Source organism: Notolepis coatsorum (genome assembly GCF_963971535.1).
Source record: "Notolepis coatsorum genome assembly, chromosome: 11".
Classification (NCBI taxonomy): domain Eukaryota; kingdom Metazoa; phylum Chordata; class Actinopteri; order Aulopiformes; family Paralepididae; genus Notolepis; species Notolepis coatsorum.
The window spans coordinates 10,347,407-10,367,229 of NC_140175.1; the positions used below are offsets into that span (position 1 = coordinate 10,347,407).

The 19,823-nt window shown below is 43.8% G+C and overlaps 1 long non-coding RNA gene across 1 annotated transcript; it reads right to left on the bottom strand.

Moving 5' to 3' along the window:
- Window positions 1-9,658: 9,658 nt before the first annotated feature.
- On the bottom strand, window positions 9,659-19,355 carry LOC311236871. Its single transcript, XR_014620256.1, has 3 exons — window positions 19,260-19,355; window positions 14,187-14,279; window positions 9,659-9,880 (listed from the first exon to the last, which is right to left on the bottom strand). It is a non-coding gene; the product is annotated as an uncharacterized lncRNA (long non-coding RNA).
- Between the last annotated feature and the right edge of the window lie 468 nt (window positions 19,356-19,823).

Here is a 19,823-nt window from a genome sequence, read left to right on the forward strand (position 1 = left end):
ATAGCTAGATAGCTAACGTTAGCTCAGGTCGAATGCACTATAGACTGAGCAGAGGAGCCTCCTCCTCTATGTTTACAAACTGTACACGGGTGCGGGCGGGGTTAGGGAGGAGGAGCAGCGGCAGTTTGCAGGTCCTGTGTGTCTGAGACAGACAGCGAGTGAGATCTCTGCTTGATCGGTTTCCGCGATCGGCGAATATGACTCATTATCGGAATTCACCGATCGCATATTTATACTGATTATCGGCCGATAACGATCAGTGGACTATCGATCGGGGCATCCCTAATCTCAGTTCTGATCCAACATTGGATACATCTTTTCAGATCCTCCCTAGACTAGTATACAGGAGAGCAAATAACATCAGAGACATTGTGGTCAAATCAGACCTGCCTCTTAAAAAAAAAACTTTTTTAGATTACCTGCCAGATGGAAACCGACGTTGTGGTTCGTGTGCTCAGTGTCACTTTACAGAAAGTGCACTTTTTTCTATCACCCATCAACTGGGAAAGAGATAAAAATAAGAGGCAAAATAACATGTAAAACTACCAATGTAATCTATATGCTCAAGTGCCCATGTGGTAAAGCATATGTCGGTAAGACAACACATGCTTTAAAAACACGTATTGCTGAACACAGGAGTACGATACGGAATGGGGATGAAAAAAGCCCAGTAGCTTCACATTTCAAAAAGGCAAACCACAATGTCTCATCATTAAGATACCTTGGAATAGAGAGAGTGCATCTTCCAAGACGAGGGGGAGATATAGATAATCTCCTACTGAGGAGAGAAGTGTGGTGGATCCATTACCTCAAAACTATGGCACCAACAAATAAACCAATAGAGGGAGACAGTCAATAGATAGTCTTCATTCTGGGTTACTTTGTTTTTTCCTTTTTGTTTTCAGTGGCTAGGAACTGGACCAGGTCCAAAAGAAAGTACTTTACACACTGCTGTCTATAGATGCAATAAATCATGTCTAATACTGTGTTTAATATATATATATTTCTCTAAAAAATCTTTTTCTAGAAAATGTCAAATGTAAAAGATAAATTGTTACTAATTCATGTCTAAAATCATGTAGGAAAATGCTATTTTTAATCTAGATTAATTACAGAAGCTTGTGAAGCTTTTTTTTTTAATCTATTGACAGCACTAAGGGCGCTTTCACATATAGTTTTGGTGGACTCGGTGCGGTTCTGGTGGTGAAGTTGCAACATTGTTGCATTCTTCATTTGGTTCGTCTGCATTCACATAGCAATTTGTCAAACTTTCTGAACAATGTCACGCGGCCGAAAAGGGCGCTTGTCTATTGGACACAATGGAGAGTGAAGATCCCTCCCCCTTCAGGAAGTGAGATCCGCGAAAACACAACAGCGGCAAGGTAGAATAGAAAGCACAAACATGGAGGAACAACAAATGTGATCCGTAGTGGGATTTCTGCTCTTGCCTGGCCGTGTGGCAATAAAAGAAACTTGAACTTGAACTTGAACAAGATCCAGTAATAAGACACAAAATTATTATTATTTTGTTGATATATTTGTCATATATCATTTGTCATATAGCAACTATTATGAATTGAAAATGGGGGACCCTGATGTAAACAAGACGAAAGTCTTTCTCTGGTCTGCACCCCCTTAACAATTGTGTGTATTGAGCTGAGAGAATGGCGCTGCAACGACCGGCTGCCTTTCTGTTCGCTCCGTCGAGACTGTGCTTACTTTTGTTAATATTTATAGTTTTAAGAGTTTTGTCTGTACCAACAGTAGGTGCATTTAATGTGTATGACCGTCAGTCACTTATAGACATCGGATTACGGGAAACTTACCGATTGGATTACTCACTGGAACAGCTTTCCGAACCGCAACAATGGCCTGAGGAGATTCTCCGGAGAATGGGACCAGATCCCTTTGTTCCCGACCCCAGGAACAAAGGATCCAGACGGCGTGGGAAGAGAGCTGGGATCCGTAACAGGCTGAGATCCAGACGCCACCGAACGCCATTACCCAGTATATTGCTAGCCAATGTACAATCAATTGACAATAAATTGGACGATATCCGAGCAAGGATTCAATACCAAAGAGACGTCAGAGACTGCAACGTTCTCTGCTTCACCGAGACGTGGCTGGCGCCGGACGTTCCAGACCACGCAATCCAACCGGCCGAACACTTCTTTATCCACCGCAAGGATCGTACAGCAGAGTCCGGTAAACAACGTGGAGGAGGTATTGCCTTCATGTTTAACAACAATTGGAGCGATCCAACTAACGTGAAGGAATTATCCAACCACTGCTGCCCAGACCTGGAATATATAACCATCAAGTGTCGTCCTTTCTTCCTCCCGAGGGAGTTAACGGCGATCATCCTTGTAGGAGTGTATATTCCACCGCAAGCCAGTAACAACGTCGCGCTCTCCAGACTCCACGACGAGGTAAATAGAATACAAGCGGCGAACGTTAACGCCGCCATTTCAGTGCTGGGTGATTTCAATAGCGCCAATCTGAGAAAGGTATTACCTGACTTCTATCAGCATGTGACTTGCAACACCAGAGGCGGTAACATCCTAGATCACTGTTACACGCAATTTAAAGGTGGCTACAAGGCTCATTCTGATAGTGGCTTTGGTAAATCAGATCACGCGTCCATTTTTCTTTCACCAATGTACAAACAGAGAATCAAAAGTACTCCTGTAGTCTCGCGAGAGGTGCAGAAATGGGATTTGACGTCAGAGGAGACGCTCCAGTCTGCGTTTGACTGCACAGACTGGAATGTGTTCCGCGACACAGATAACATTAATGTCTACACGGAGACAGTGCTGGACTATGTTTGTACTTTGGTGGAAGAAACAATCCCCACTACCAAAATGAGAGTTTACCCAAATCAAAAACCCTGGGTAGACAAATCCTTCCGTGAAGCTCTGAGAGAGCGCACCAAAGCATACAACGACGGCCTAGTGGCAGGCAACATGAATGACCACAAGGTGGCGCGATACAACATAAGGAGGACAGTGTCAGAGGCCAAACGGCGCTACAGGGATAAAATTGAACTCCAGTTTGAACAAGCTGACTCTAGAGCTATGTGGCAGGGGCTCAAAACGATGACAGACTACAAAGGCGCCTCCCCCAAACTGAACAGTGACATCTCCTTAGCAAATGACCTCAATACCTTCTATGCGAGGTTTGATGCTGGTAATAACAACACCAGCTCACAAGCCACGGCAATGGGGGGGGGGGGTCGGCTGCTGATGGAGGCGCAGTGTTCAGGGTAACAGAGCATGAGGTGAGGCGGACCTTTAAAAAAGTGAATATCAGGAAGGCAGCAGGTCCGGACGGCATCCCCGGCCGCGTCCTAAAAGTCTGTGCCGACCAACTGGCCCCAGTATTCACTGACATATTTAACCTGTCCTTAGAACAGGCTGTCATCCCCACCTGCCTGAAGAAGTCCACTATTATCCCTGTACCCAAAAAATCCAAGCCTGCTTGCCTCAACGACTACCGCCCTGTAGCTCTCACCTCCATAGCCCTTGAAGTGCTTTGAGAAGCTAGTAAAGGGCTACATCTGCTCCTCCCTCCCCATCAACATGGACCCCCTGCAATTTGCATACCGCCCCAACAGGTCCACGGAGGACGCCATAGCCCATGTGCTGCACACAGCAGCATCACACCTGGACAAGAGGCAGGGGAACTATGTGAGAATGCTATTCATCGACTACAGCTCGGCATTCAATACCATAGTCCCCTCCATACTCATAGCCAAGCTCAGGGACCTGGGCTTGAACTATGACCTCTGCCAGTGGGTCTTGGACTTCCTGACTGGCAGACCCCAGGTGGTGAGAGCAGGCAACTGCACCTCCTCATCCATCACCCTCAACATAGGGGCCCCCCAGGGCTGTGTTCTGAGTCCCCTCCTCTACTCCCTGTACACACACGACTGTGTGGCTCAGCGGAGTAGCAATACAATCATCAAATTTGCTGACGACACAGTGGTGGTGGGCCTGATCTCTGCCAACGACGAGAGGGCCTACCTGGAAGAGGTCAAGGTCCTGGCGGGATGGTGCCAGGAAAACAGCCTCTCCCTGAACGTCAGCAAAACAAAGGAGATGATTGTGGACTTCAGGAGGTCGGGGGTCAAGGACTACAGCCCCCTCAGCATCGACGGGCCACCGGTTGAGAGAGTCAACAGCTTTAAGTACCTCGGAGCCTACATATCCGAGGACTTGACATGGACCACACACATTGACAGTGTTGTGAAGAAGGCACGACAACGCCTCTACTTCCTCAGGCGCCTAAGGAAGTTCCAAGTCAGTCAGAAGATCCTTAAGAACTTCTACTCATGTACAATAGAGAGCATCTTGACCGGCAACATCACCTCCTGGTTTGGGAATAGCACTGCACAAGACCGAAGCAGACTACAAAGAGTGACACGTTCAGCCGAACGCACAATTGGAGGGGGGCTCCCCACCCTCCAGAACATTTACAACAAGCGTTGCAAGGGCAAGGCTAAGAGAATCATTAAAGACTCCAGTCACCCGAACAACTGCCTCTTTGAACTGCTGCGGTCAGGCAAGCGATACCGGAGTCTCAAGGCGAGCACAGAAAGACTCAGAAGAAGCTTCTATCCCCAGGCCATCAGGCTGCTAAACGAACAATGAACACTACACAACAACAACCACCAAACGCACATAGCACACACATCCACACGCACACACTCACTTTAAACAAACACACTGTAGCACCCACTCCACACACTTTATAGCACACACCCACTTTAAACAAACACACTGTAGCACCCACTCCCCACACTTTATATTTATTGATGAAGGATTGCACTACAACTCGTACACCTTACTGTAAATTGTACCTAAATTGTACCTCATCCCATTTCTGCTTTGCACTATATAGTACTGTACATTAGTACACTGCATAGTATTGTATATTATATGGTAACTCAGAACATTGTACATATGTCTATACCAAACACTGTGACCTCATTTTCTTCTTCTAAATTACATGCTATACTATGTTATTGATACTATCTTGTCTAGCACAGTCTCTGGAGCGTAACAGTAAGAAGCATTTTGTATGAAAGTATTCTGTACTTCTGTATGACAACTATTAAAGAAACTTGAAACTTGAAACTGTACTGTACTGTACCCATTCTACAATCTGTTAATAAAGTTTTCAATCAATCAAATTATCTTTATTCATTGCTGTGACGACCCCCACTCTACCTGCAAATGGGGAGTCTTCTGACTCAAAGAGCAGGGTGGAGTGGGTAGGTCGTTACCCCAATTTGAATCACCTGTGCAGTGCAGAGAGCTGCCTGCAGCAACAGTATATGTTCCCCTGTCTAAACCTTCTGTCTGCTTCTCCCATCTGCTTTCCCCATCAAACAGGACAGGTTGTATCAGCCACCAAGTGAACCAACTTGTGATCCTCTGTCCAGTCTGTTATACACATTTGTTGTTTAATTCGATTATTATTTGTTAAATTCTTTGTTAACTTTGTATCACGTGTGTTGACTCCCTTTATATGATAACCTCTGGTTCGTCATATATGGGGGCTCGGGCCGTTTGTAGGACCTTTTGGTAGAAATTGGGAATTCACTTTGTTTGTAATTTGACCTAGTGTGGTTAAATTAGTATTTGTGCTGGGTACTTTGGCTAGCATTTGTGGTTGGTAATTTGACTGGCATTTGTGATTTGAGTTCCTGTTGGGACGATTTGTTTGGGCTCTGTCTGTTTATAGAAGGGCTAATTTGAAAAAAATATTTAGGCTAATTACTTAATCTAATCTTAATCTTGGACTAGTGTCTGTGACCTGAGGTTTGCAGCTAGTATTTGTAGCCTGTTGGCTAGAATTTGTTTGTAGCCTAATTATTTGTATGCCACTGTTGGGGAGTAAGCACATGTGATTTGGTCTTTGTTCTTGTGGTTTGATTGTTTGGTATTTGGGGAAAGTAGCAGTTTGTTTGTGCAGATTTCTTGTGGTGGAGATTTGTTACTTTGTTTTGTTTGTTTGTTATTGCTTGTGTTGAGGCTTTGGAGTTTGATACCTTAATGACAGTCTGTGTATTTTAGGAACCATAAATCCCAAGTTAGGCAAAGATGGCAGGTTTCCAATAGGGGGACTGGTCTTACTCTTGGTATTTTCTTTTTTAGGCGGCTACAAATGCGGGTAGAGTCAGGCACTGGCATTGGCGCTTGTGTCCTCTCGGGAGCACGTCTCTGGCTCAGAGGAGTGGCTGTATAACAGGTACTTCTTCTGCCCAGAGAGTTCCAGTGCATGAGTACCCCCTGCATGTAGTAGCATGAAGATTGAGCTTTTGAGGTAGTTAGTTAGGCACTGTAGCTAGTCAGGGGGGGGAGGTTTCATTTGATCAGACTGTTTGTTTTTCTTGGTATTCACGCTTCATTGTCCCAGCATAGGTTTTGTTTTGTAGGCCAACAGTGACGTATGGCACTTTGTTTGAGTGTGGCACACTTTGTTTAGGCCAGTAGTGCACTATGGCACTCAGTTTTGAGCGGCAGAAGGAACTTCTGTTACGGCAGTTGGCTTTGGATGAGGCAGAGCACAGACAAGAGTTCGCTTTGGAGGAGATTAAGCAAAAGGCTGAGCTTGCCAAAATAGATCTGCAGCATAGGGAGCTAGATTTATTGTTTTCTCCTCGTCCAACGTTGTCTGTGTTTCCTGTTCCTGTACCTAAAATGTCTCTCGTTTCAGGTTTGGGGAGTGGTGATATGCAGAGAGGTGTGCGCGCTGTGTTGCCTGTAGATGGTGTGGACAGTGGTGCAGTCGTAATATGGGAACTGCCCACACGCTACGCGCGCGCGCACACCGCATACATGTTCCCTCAGTTGCGCACAGAACAGATGATTATTATGCATAACAATGTTTTAAATGTAATTGTAGTTACAATTTCTTTAATTGAATTAACTTAAACTAGAAAAGTAAATACAAACTAAATTAACAATGTAACTTAGAGTTAGTTTACAGAAGGAATTTCCTTCAGACTGAAGCACAACTTGTCTCATCCTTCCAGTCGGGAGATCAAGCAGCCCCCCACCAATTGGTAGCCTACAGCCAGGGCTTGTATCCTATTATTATGCAAAGTCTAGGTGATAAGTGCCGGCGGGTAGCTTCATTGCTTTCTATAACGGCCGGGTACTTATCGCACCGCGCACTTCTGCCTACTAACACGCCGTGTAACCGCGTGTGTGCACGACTGCATGCCTGGGTGTGGACATCGATCTGGGTAACAATCTTGCTGAGGTGCGGGTGTGGGCCGAGGGGCCTCTCCCAAGTGTAGTCACCCAAGACTCTCCTAGTCCAGACTCACAAGATTCTCCTAGTCCTATGTTTGACGATGTTGACTATGACAACATATCAGATGTTGTCATTGAGCATCCAGCCTGTGCAGTGACACAGGCAATGACAGCAACGTGTGATGCGCAGGGGGCTTCCCAGGGCGCGGATGTTGAGACTGTTCATATTAGTTTGGTTCTGCCTGACCCATTTCAGTCCATGTCGCAGACTACGTTAGTTAGGAAGCAGGACAGTGATCCGGCTTTAGAAACGCTGTTATATACATGCCGGCCATGCCGTTTGGAAGGATTGATGAGACAAATGTTATTGCCAAAGGCAAAAATGCAATAACATGTGAACATGTGAACCTCCTAACGCCCACCAACTTTTTCCCATCTAAAGGGGGGGGGGGGGGATAATAGGGACTACAGTCATGTTTCTCTCTGTTCCACTTCTCCAGTACCCGTTCCTGAGAGGGGACTGCCGTGGCTCCTACTGGCTTCCAGAGAGGTTGCCCAGGAGATCACAGGGTTTAGCCCTAATGACCTGAGGTTTGGTCAGAAAATTGGTGGTCCCAATGCTGTTCATGATGTGACTATTCAGAGTGAGATGGTTGGGAAGGAGAAAGTGAAAATGGGAAAAAAGAGAAAGGACAAGAGAAAGAGAAGGGGAAAAAAGATAAAATCTCTTTATGGTCATTGTGCTGAGATGGATGATGTTGTTGTGCCCACAACTTTCCAGCACCTAATGACATGCGTCTGGGCGTGGTTGACCATTTAAATTTAAATGGTAGATTTTAATTATAGGGTTGACTCGATTGTTTTGAAGTACATTTCATCTTTTAACATCCTGTGTTCTTCTCGTCTTGTTTGTTCCCCAATCCCTTCTGTCTCTTACCCTCTTAATTTGCTTCTTAGGATCCTATGTTGCAGAGAGCGGAGGCAGGAGGGTGAGGGGAAAGGGTGACCGGTCAGCAGGGGTGTTGGAGATGATTTGTGTCTGAAATTGTGTTGCTTTGTTTGTGATTTTGATATTGATGTTGTTTATTTGTATATACCAGGGATATCTGGAAAGGTTATAAACTATTTTGATTTGAATTTAGAGGGAGAAAATAAATAGTTACATTGTAGAGTTTGCTGTGAGGTTTTTGAACCAGTGACTCTTAGTTTGCTTTATTTAGCTCTTTCATATCCCTGTTTGACAAATGTTTTTGAGACATTTGTATTTTTGAAATTGGTGTGTGCTGTTATCTAATGTGTAACCCTTGTTTTGTCTGTTCCCTAATCCCTACTGTCTCCTGCTCTCTTAAACTGCTTCCTAGGGCCCTATGTTGCTGAGAGCGGAGGCAGGATGGTGAGGGGAATGGGTGAAGGATAAAACTATGTTTTTGATTTGAATTTGGGAAAAAGTATTATTGTTACATTTGGGTTAGCTTGTTTGTAAATAAAAATGTAATTTGTTAATAGGGTAGAACCCTTTTCTTTAGGGGGAGGGTGTGACGACCCCCACTCTACCTGCAAATGGGGAGTCTTCTGACTCAAAGAGCAGGGTGGAGTGGGTAGGTCGTTACCCCAATTTGAATCACCTGTGCAGTGCAGAGAGCTGCCTGTAGCAACAGTATATATGTTCCCCTGTCTAAACCTTCTGTCTGCTTCTCCCATCTGCTTCTCCACTCCCAGGCACAGGTTGTACCAACACCCAAGCTGCATCCTTTGACATATTATAGCACTGATACTTACACCAAACACACACCACAGCATACTTACTCACTCATCCACACACTGCACTCACCACTGATTCTTATACAAAACATTTCATTGTTCATGTCATTATGCTTTTGTTTGTTTAGATAGGTAAATTCTTTTTTGTTAAATTGTTATCACGTGTGGACTCCCTATTTGTCATAAATTACCTGTTTGTGACATTGCCTATAAAACATGTTTTACAGACAGTCATGCTGGAAGAAAGAGAACTACACAAAAATTCAGTGCAATTTAGAAATATAGAGTATAATATACGTTTAATTAAAATATGTCCACTATAAACATTTACACATTGAATAATCAATTAATAAACAAACAGTTCAATGATACTATGTACTTTATCTTTACAGGAGCATGTGGACCATTCCACGTCCCTGTAGTTGGTGGCAACATATCAGTGACAACTGGAACAACAGAGACTGGCAACTCAACTTCAGGATGAAAAGAGTGTCCTTCCTGCACCTGTGTGACATCCTGCGACCCAGTTTGACACACCAGAATACCAGCTACCGACGCCCTGTCTCTGTTGAGCTACGGGTGGCAATATGTCTGTGGCGGTTGGCAACCAATCTGGAGTACAGATCCATCTCTCACCTGTTTGGTGTTGGCATGTCCACTGCCTGTCTCATTACCCAAGAGGTTGTGACAGCCATAAACCAGGTCATGCGACGTCAATACATCAAGACCCCATCTGATGCGGAGCTAAGGGTGATCGTCCAGGGCTACAGACATAAATGGGGGTTCCCCCAGGTTGTGGGCTGTGCTGCTGGGTGTGCTGTCATCATCTTTGTTAAACTCCACTGAGCTTTGATCCCCTGTTAATAAAATAAATTACAGTGTGTTTAATTAAATTAATTATGTGAATAACAATTTAACCAAGAATGGTTTAGAACATGTCATAGGCCTGGCATATAATTTATAAATTCATATCCTTACATACTGTCAAAGGCTAGATCATCTAAAGTGTTTGAAGCTTTGGTGTGTGTGTGTGTGTGTGTGGCTCGCAGAAGTTTGCCTGGGTTATTGTTTCCATTAGGTGCAGGGCTAAAGAGCTCTGGTGTGAAGTGAAGAGAGAAACACTGTACTAGACACACAGAAATACAGATCACAAAAAAAAACTCTTACCACTTCTGTCTAACTCCAGATCAGCGGAGGCAACACTATTTTCAGTCGGTGCTGGTGATGATGCCGTCTGGGTCTCATCTTCGAAAGACTCGACAATATGTTTCGGGCTGGATGTTGGTCTTGTGCCAAGTATAGCGTCCAGGTCATCATACCAAGGGAACTTGTCTTTCTCGTCCCCCGAACTCCCACTTTTTCGCAGCAAGTCGTGGACTTTAATGTATTGCTGGCGCAGTTTTTTTATTTTGACGTGGCATTGATCCATCGTTCTATTATACCCCATTACCGCCATCCTCTCGGTAAACAACTTGTACACCTCGTTGTTTTTGTGGGTGCCCACAAGCAGTTGTTTTATTTGGTCTTCTGACCATATGTTGATCAGGGCTTTCACCTCATCATTCGCCCAAGTCTGTCCATGAGACATGTTTATAAAATTATAGTGGGCGGCTACGTGGTGCAGTGGGCAAGGCGCTCACCACAAATACTGGAAACTGAGCAGGGAACACTGCATTATCGCGATAGCGCCCCTAAGAGGATCTGGCCGGTATTGCACCTTCTCGAATTCATAGAGTAGGGTAGATCTGCAGTGCCGCTCGGCGACCTTGAATAGGTTATTAAAATGGAATAAAAGCAATAACAACTTGCCACGGATTTATCCGTGCCTCTGTCCACGACGGGTGGAATCGAAACACGGAGATATACGTCCTTGGGCGCCATTGTGTTAATAAGACTACAATAAGACTACATAAGACTCATGACGGCTTCCTGTCCTCGCGTTTTCCGGTCCGGTGCAATGCACATAGTGCTGAAAATATACACTTTGACTGCTGTTTTTATAATAGGATTATGGTTATACTCTTGGCTACATTCGAAAAAGAAACACAACATTGTACTTATTCGGAGATCAAATGCCGGTTTGGCAACATGAAGCAAGGATACCTAACGTTACATTTTCAACAACAGAAAGGGGCTGTTCTGAAGGGTTTCCAGTGACGTTAACGTTAACTGCTGCTGCAAAACATTTCCTCTCTGCATTCGTGAACTCGACATAATGTTACTCCGTTTCCATGAAGTGTTTAATTAAGTCCATGGAGTTTCCAGTGTTGCTGCCACCATCGCTTTGGAGATGGTACACTCGGCTGTGTCGTGTTATTCGACAAGTATACACGCAAGTCCTCTGTATTTGTTTGTGAGTTAGCTCCGTAGCTAATCCGCTTCTAGTAGTTAACGTTACCCGTCTGTGACCCCAGTACGGTGGCCAGTACTCTCGGTTAGCCCTTTTACACCAGCAGGGCTCCGGTTCAAGCTCCAGCTCCGTTTCTGGAGACTCTGAACTTTGGTGCTCTCTGGCGAACCGGCCCGTGTTCACACCCATTTAAGCAGAACCAACATTCCACTGTGTCCGTCATCAACAGGGGCGTTACTCAGGCGGAGGTAAAAATAATGCGTGGAGAAAGGCTTAGCGAGCCTCAACGCGCGAGCGCACACACAAAAGCACACACACACTGTATACGTTTGAAATTAATCGTTCCAGCAAAGTAGGCTTCTATTATTCAAATTACTGTTTTAATGGGTATCATAGTAGTAAATCCTACTGTAGAACATGACATTAGCATGACATCTGATTTATTAATGCCAATACTAAAAATTAGGGACAAACGCAATTGGCACAAGTGTAAATGATGGATTAGTCACTTACAGTTAACATCCGACTGATTAGCTCAACTGGTTAGTCCGCTGGCTGTGGAACCTATGGTCACAGGTTAAAATCTCTTGGTTCCAAACGTTTTTTTTTTAAGGTTAATTCATTTATCCACTCTGGTTGGATGGTGTATTGTACTTGTGCTGTATAATGACAATACATTTTAATCGAATCTCATTTTGAAATCGCTACGCTGCCTATTTTCCCTTCCCAGCCTTCCCAGAGACAGTCACATTTCTCTCCTCTCCCCAGGCTCCTCAAGGCCGTTCCTACCGCCGCCTCTACTGCCTCCATGAAGCCTGACGCTGCTGTGCTCTGTGCTTCGTGCCGGTTGTCGGACTATGCTCAAATCAACTCGAAATGGATCTAATCAGTGGATTGCATATTTTCGTCAAGGAAGCAGAATAAGGCTAACCCTCTCTGCCTCTGGGACATATCAATCGGGCTACCAACTTGAAGTCGTGGACATTTGGATTATCGAAGCTTTTGGGATTGCAATAAGAAGATTTTTAATCTGTTTACCGCGCACAGGACCTACAAAAATGAACTGATTAAGACACTTGGACACTTGGACTAATGCAGTCATTTGGACGGAGTTGTTAAAACTCACTCCACTCAAATCAATAGTTATAATTCACTCTACTCAAAATCAAATTTAAATCGACGTGACTGGGGGAAATGTTGCCAGTCAGTCAGCCAAAAGCTTTGAACCTGTGACTAGTGATGCACGATATATTGGCCGCCGATATAATATCGGTCGATATGGCCGTTTTTTTTACACATCGGTGTCGGTCCGATATCAAGATAGGGCCGATATATATATATATATATATTTAAAAAATAATTTGCTCTTTATTTGATTATCATAAAAAAGTGTTTTCTATACAAGATATCGACATCGGTAAATATCGGTATCAGCCAGAACAGCAATATTAATATCGGTTATCGGTATCGGCCACAATTTTCACATCGGTGCATCACTACCTGTGACCATAGAATCCACAGCCAGCGGACTTACCAGTTGAGCTAATCGGTCAGATGTTAACTGTGAGTGACTAATCCATCATTTACACTTGTGCCAATTGCGCTTGTCCCTAATTTTTAGCATTGGCATTAATAAAATCAGATGTCATATGTCATGTTCTACAGTAGGACTTACTACTATGATACCCATTAAAACAGTAATTCGAATAATAGAAGCCTACTTTGCTGGAATGATTCATTTCAAACAGTGTGTGCTCGCGCGTTGAGGCTCGCTAAGCCTTTCTCCACGCATTTCTGGAGCATTTCTTTATCCACTATGGTTGGATGGTGTATTGTACTTGTGCTGTATCATAACAATACATTTGAATCTAATCTCGTTTTGAGATCAGTCGCAAATCGCTTCCTGTTGAATGGATCGGTTGAGTGCAATGCCGACTCGCTACTTTCCCCCCGTTTACTCGTCTTCACAGCCTAGAATATGACACGCCCACTGATGACGTCACGGTTCACGAGGAAAAAACAACTATTTTCCGGTGCCAGCTGAGCACCGATTTGTCACGTTCTGAACCAATTAATCCCGGTGTGAACGCGCTGGCCGGTGCGAGATTACGTTCGGGAACCGGCTCCAGCACGGAGCCTGGCCGGTGTAAAAGGGCTATCTGTGTCATATTAGTGTGCACACCATAGATATATAACACCACAGGCTGTTTTGCCTTTTTCTTCTTTGAGCTTAAAATAACTCCACACAGCTGACATGATCGCGGCGCACTGCTAACAAGACTCTCACGTTTAGCTAACGATAACGTTGTTACTGTTCACGTGATGGCATGCTTTACAGCATGTATCGGATGGGGTAATACTCAAGTGTTTTTCCGATATCCGATCCCGTGAATTTGGCCAGTATCGGACCGATACCGAGTATCGGATCGGTGCCATCCCTAAGTGCAAGTAAGATGTTTGTGGCTGCAGGACTTCCTCCCCAAGCTGTCTTAAGAAATCTTATATTTACATGTGTTTGTCTGGTAAATTACTCTGTAAATGAGCTCATCTTGGTTTTGTCCTTCAATCCCAGCAGTGGAAACACAGACAGTTGTCTTTATGTTTATATGACATTAATCTGTATTTTATTTTAAACTGATTTTTTTAATGGTCCTTTTATATGTAATTTATTCTATGTATTGTCCTGTCTTTTATATGGACCCTGGGTCTGTAATAAAATGTAGATTGATTGACATCCATGAGGTGTTTAGGAATGATAGAAATTAAGAACAAAATTACTTTAAAGAATGTAAATGAAGTGGTAAAATGATCACCTCTGGCAAGCTTGTCCATGTCCAGCAGACCATCCTTGTTGTCACGGGTGATGGGAAGCGTGTGGACGTCTGGACAATCCATTAGGGTTTTCTCTAGACGTTGACACAAAGATCACAAATCCATCATGGTGGACGCAGTGGATTATTTGCCAAAAAAGTGAAGGCTAAATTACAGCAGGTGAAGAGAAAAAGATACGTTCATGTCATGGTTCATTATGTACAGAAAAAATTGCCTAAATCTGCCAAACTTCTTTTTGTTGTAGTGTACTTGTGCTGTATAATGACAGCTAATCTAATCTAAATGAGGGAAGCCTCCACTTCCTAACAAGTTGAAATAACGGTTTGCGATGGGAAAAAAGGAAATGTTAGCTTTAGGCTAGAGCGTGTTTACTTTAGTCTGTCTTACTCTCACTTTTACACTGAACTCAGAGTCTCTTCTAAGGAAGCCTCCTAGCTCTCCAAACCATGCAACATAAAATATGATTGTTCTAACAGAACAGAACAATCACAAACTGAGAAGGTTTAGTCAAGGTTTAGCAAACCACACATTGGATATTAGGACATGTTACAATATGACTTACCAAGAGCAGATAACTTTGCGTCGTTAAGGTGTGAAAAAGTGTACTGATCCCAGACATGTAGGATAGTGTTATGTACTGATCCCAGACATGTAGGATAGTTTTATGGACTGATGCCAGACATGTAGGATAGTTATATGTACTGATCCCAGACCCAGACATGTAGGATAGTTCATGTACTGATCAGACATGTAGGATAGTTCTAGTATGATCATGTAGGATAGTTCTAGTATTGATCACAGACATGTAGGATAGTTCTATGTACTGAACAGACATGTAGGATAGTTCTAGTATGATCATGTAGGATAGTTCTAGTATTGATCACAGACATGTAGAATAGTTCTATGTACTGATCAGACATGTAGGATAGTTCTAGTATGATCACTCACAGACATGTAGGATAGTTCTATGTACTGATCATGTAGGATAGTTCTAGTATTGATCACAGACATGTAGGATAGTTCTATGTACTGATCAGACATGTAGGATAGTTCGTATGTTAGGATAGTTCAGGACTCCCTGGAAGAAGAGATCTTGTATCTCAATGGGACATTCCTGGATAAATAAAAAAAAATGTATGTACTGATCACAGACACAAGTGTTAATTTACGTATTATGATGTCCATCGGCACTTACTTTATCAATTTTGAAGATGGAATTGATTGATTGATGTAAACAAGACGAAAGTCTTTCTCTGGTCTGCATCCCCTTAACAATTGTGTGTATTGAGCTATACTGTATTGTACCCATTCTGCAATCTGTTCATACAATTTTCAATCATTCAATCAATTCGCCAATAAAGGGGTTATAGCATGCGGGTTAAGTGATCATTATATGATATTCTGTACGCGCAAAAAGCTAAAACAAAAGGCTGGCTGTCACAAAACAGTCACATCTAGAGACCTCAAAACCTACTCTAGCGAGGCCTTTAACCTTGAACTGGAGGGTCTGGACTGGTCAGATGTGCTCAATGGTACACTGGTTGAAGAAACATGGATTGTCTTCAAAACCAAATTTTCAACAATACTAAACAACATGGCCCCCCTAAGAACCACCAGGGTAAAAGATCGCGCGGAGCCGTGGATGCACGCTGAAATACTGACCGCTATGAAAACCAGAGACAAAAAATGCTCTGAGTTTCGTAAAAGTCAGTCAAAGCTTACCATAAGCACGAGCAGTGAACTCCAAGCCCACGTGACTGAACTCAAACTGGAAAGAAACAGACTAAGAAATGATGTAAACTCCATGATCAAAACAGCAAAAAAAATATTCATCAATGACAAAACCGAGGAAAACAAAAACAAACCATGTGAACTTTGGAAATTACTCACTAACCAACTAGGCTGCAGTAAAAAACTTAAAACCAGATTCTCAAACATAAACATAAAGACGGACAACACGCTCACCACAGAAAAGCTGGATGTAGCCAATTACTTAAATAGTTTCTTCACAAACATAGCCACAACACTGGTAAACAAACTACCCTCCCACTCAGGGCATTATGGGGTAGAACACATAGTAGCATACTACAAGAACCTAGGGGTCCACAAAGACGACTTCAAACTGGAAATGGTAACAACAGATGAGGTACTCAAAAAACTGAGCGCCCTCCAACCTAACAAGGCCACTGGCCATGACAACATCCCCTCCAAATTCCTCAGAGACTCAGCAGCCGCCATCACCCCAGTCATCACACACATAATAAACCTATCCATAAAACAGGGACACGTCCCCAAGGACTTCAAAATTGCGAGAGTGACCCCTCTGCACAAAAAAGGCAGTAAATTAGACCCAGGCAACTACCGCCCTGTTTCTATCCTTACCCCCATCTCGAAAGTCATGGAAAAAATTGTATACGAACAGGTCGAAAAATACCTTGCGGAAAAAAATCGAATCTACGAATTCCAATCTGGCTTCAGAACATCCCACTCCACTGACACATGCCTTCTCTATTTAAACGACCACATCAAACAAGAGGTGGACGCGGGCAAATACTGCGGCATGGTCATGCTGGACCTACAAAAGGCCTTCGACACTGTCAATCACACCATTCTGATTGACAAGCTAAAAGCAATTGGTTTTGATAGTCTATCAGTGAGCTGGATGCAATCCTACCTGGAGGGGAGAGAGCAGATGGTGGAGGTAAACGGTACCCTATCCCCCCCGCTCACAGTAAGCTGTGGTGTTCCACAAGGAAGCATACTAGGTCCGCTACTGTTCCTAATTTATGCAAATGACATGTCGTCAGCTTGTGACTGCAACTTGTTCCTATTTGCGGACGACTCAGCCCTGCTGGTCTCTGACAAGAACAAGTTACAGGTTGAAAAAACCCTCAGCTCAGAACTATGCAAAATCTGCATATGGCTCGCTGATAACAAACTATCATTACACATGGGCAAAACAGAGTCCATTCTCTTCGGTTCAAATAACAAACTTAGCAAGACCGATGGCTTCTCAGTTACAGTGGGTGACAATATTGTCACAAGGAAAGAAGATATTACCTACCTGGGTTCCATCCTAGAGGCAAATCTTTCCTGTGACAAAATGGCATCCAATGTAATAAAAAAAAAGTCAACCAACGAACTCGATTCTTGTACCGGATCTCCTCACTGGTAGGCCTGCCACGATAACAAATTTTGCTGGGCGATTAATTGCCCCCGAAAATATCGCGATAAGCGATATTATTGCGACCGGTTAAAAAAAAATTGAGAAATTTATTTCCCCAAACTTTTATTTTGAAGCCCACCGCTCCGTCTTTTCCGGTTTAAGACTTTTATTTTGAAGCCCACCGACCGGACCGGAAGTATTGTTGCGATTATCCTAGCCGATAACTTGTCTCGTCTGGTTGTGTTTTTTAGTTTTAACGTTAGCTACTAACGTTAGATGCAGCTACTACAGGCAATCAACGATGAGGAGGACGCGTCAAAGCCGTATATAATAGAATAGCTGTGGTGCGTAGGCACTGCAGCACGACTCGAAAACGACCCGTTATAATAAATTAATTCATGTTTAACTTGTCCCCGTCTCCAGTGCTTTGACTAGCCCCACCCGTTCATTGTAAACACTGATGCATGTAATTGTATTAACGTTATTCTGTGTTATTCTAACGTTACACTACAAATAACGCTACTTGGTTAAAAGGAGCAACACTATTGAGAAATGTAGGTAAGCTAAATATGTGGCGTTGCTACTGCCCCACGGAGCTCCCGTGCTGTGCTCTGTAGTAACGCCAGCGGCCAACCCACACGGAGAGTGACTGACAAGGGGCACTGGTTCCGCCTCATTAAAACAAACGCGCAAATAGAAATTAATCGCGCCCGTCAAAATCATTGCATTCATTTTAATTATCGCGGCAATTAATCGATTTATTGCTTATCGCGGCAGGCCTACTCACTGGTAAACAAGAATACCCTGAAGACTCTAGCAGGAGCACTCATTCAAGGGTACTACGACTATGCTTGCACCTCATGGTCCCAGAGCACCTCAAAGGCGCTAAAAACAAAATTACAAACATCTCAAAACAAACTGGTCAGACTACTGCTTGACCTTACTCCTAGAACCCACCTCACCCCTGCCCACTTTGACAACCTAGGATGGCTTAGAGTAGACGACAGAGTACAGCAACTTGCAATGGGCCTGGTCTACAAGATACACTACACGACCAAGGTACCCATGTACATGTCAAAATACTTCCCAAAGGTCAGTGAATACCACGATCACAACACCAGAGGGAGCTCCACAAATCATGTTAAACCCAGATTCGGCTCAAACAAGGGACTAAACACGTTTCGCAATTATGCCACATCAATGTGGAACGCCCTACCCAAAGCTGTAAAGGAATGTGAATCACTACCCACTTTCAAAAACACTCTCAAAAAACACCTAAGGGAGACTGCAACTCGAAACTGGCCCCTGTAAATGTCCGAACACAACCCCCTCCAATGTACAGTAAATTACCAAGTATGGTCTTGTCAATAATCCAATGTACAGTTTTGTTTGTACAGTTGTACAGTGTCCCCCACCCACCCAACCTCCCCCCCCCCCACTCCTACCCAACCCACCCACCCAACCACCTCCAATGTACAGTCCCCCCCCACCCCCACCTACCCAATCCAATGTACAGTTTCTACGTCAAATGTATATGCTCTTGTTTCTGGACTCTTTTTGTATCACAAACAGTACTGTAATTGCAAATCTGGTATGTCATAAATGTATAGATGTAGCAGTACTGTCTATCTCTATGTCATGTATGTCATATATGTTACGATGAATTGAAAATGGGGGACCCTGATGTAAACAAGACGAAAGTCTTTCTCTGGTCTGCATCCCCTTAACAATTGTATGTATTGAGCTGTACTGTACTGTACCCATTCTGCAATCTGTTAATAAAGTTTTCAATCAATCAATCAACATGTAGCCGCAACAGTTCCGTTCGAGCCGCTGCTGCAAGGAAGAAGCAATACGAGGAAAACAATGTGAACATAATTGTACTTACAGATGTTGTGGTTCCAGATGTGAAGTCTTGGTCCAGTACAGTTCTGTTCTCCACAGAGACGTTAGCAAGAGACTCGTTTCATTGTCTCCAACGTGGATGTCTCTGGTCCGACTCACAACAAAGACAACAACACACTTGATCTGGTTCACAATCGGGTTCAAAGTCAGTCGTGTTTGCACAGAGGAGTTGACGGTGGCCGATCACAAATGTGTTGTGTTTAACTTGTCCTTTGATAACGGTTTTGAACCAGAGAAGCGAGTTAAAAGCTCCTCAATGTAAACAGTCTGGCTGTAGAAACGTTAGCTGCTGCGACGCGCGGCCATCTTGCCAAACCACTCGTATTTCCGCGTTCCCGTTTTGCGCTCTGATTGGCCACGCACGTTTCTGGTCATGTGACATGTGCGCCAATCGTGGGACGGCAGCGTGATTACATATGCACGCCGCATTTTTCGGAGACGCTCTCTGATTGGCCGACGCCTGTTTCTACACTGGTTAAACTTAGGCACTCTTCGAAGTTGGTTAAGGTTAGAGTTTGTCTTAGAGCATGGCGATAGAACGCCAGGT